Consider the following 835-nt stretch of genomic DNA (forward strand, 5'->3'; position numbering starts at 1 on the left):
GCGGGGACCTCCCGGCAAGGGGCCGCTCCCGGACCCGTCGCAGCCCCGGGAGGCTTCAGCGGCTCCCCGAGCTCTCCGCACTGGTCTCCCGCGAGCAGCCCCCACCGAGCGCCCCCGGGGCAGGGTTCCGGGTGAGCCCGGCCGGCACCGACCGTCCTCGGGGCGAGGGAGCCTCTGCCACAGCCCGGGCGTGCAGGTGTGGTGTGACCGTGGGTCAGCGGCATGGCCGAGGCTTGCCGGTATATAGGCTCGTTGTACCACACGTGTATAAGCGTACATATGTATACATACATCCCTACATATCCAGGTCTTAGCTCTACTCCTCTTCCAGTGGACCTGACCTAAACCATTAAATGCTGAAGTGGTAGGTTTATATCCACAACATAAACTCTCTTTTTTACATCCTCATTATTAGACATCCATAGTTTATATATCAGTATTACAAATTCCAGGAGACCTGCAATAACTTCGAGGTTTCCTTGTGATTGTGTGTGGTGCTATTCCTGAAAAATGGATGCACTGTTTCACAGCTTCAATGATAGGAGCATTACACTCGCTCCATGTTCAAGTCACATATATAATGTGCTTGCAAGTGCATTTTGAACTACATTAAAGATGAAATGAGTGTTATATAGTCCCAGTTCCTGGGGATTCCTTGAGATGAATGCAACGTTTTGCAGCATGCACATGTTACACCGGATAATATATGATTTCTGTATATACTGCTGTGGCTGTACTTCAAAGTAACACTCCAAACTCAGTTATTAAATTATCAGATCCAGTGAGGTAGTGTATGTCTTTCAGGCAACGTTATGGATCAATGAAGCACTAGTTT

Source organism: Corvus brachyrhynchos, unplaced genomic scaffold, assembly GCF_000691975.1.
Source record: "Corvus brachyrhynchos isolate BGI_N302 unplaced genomic scaffold, ASM69197v1 scaffold83, whole genome shotgun sequence".
In the NCBI taxonomy this organism is placed as follows: Eukaryota; Metazoa; Chordata; class Aves; order Passeriformes; family Corvidae; genus Corvus; species Corvus brachyrhynchos.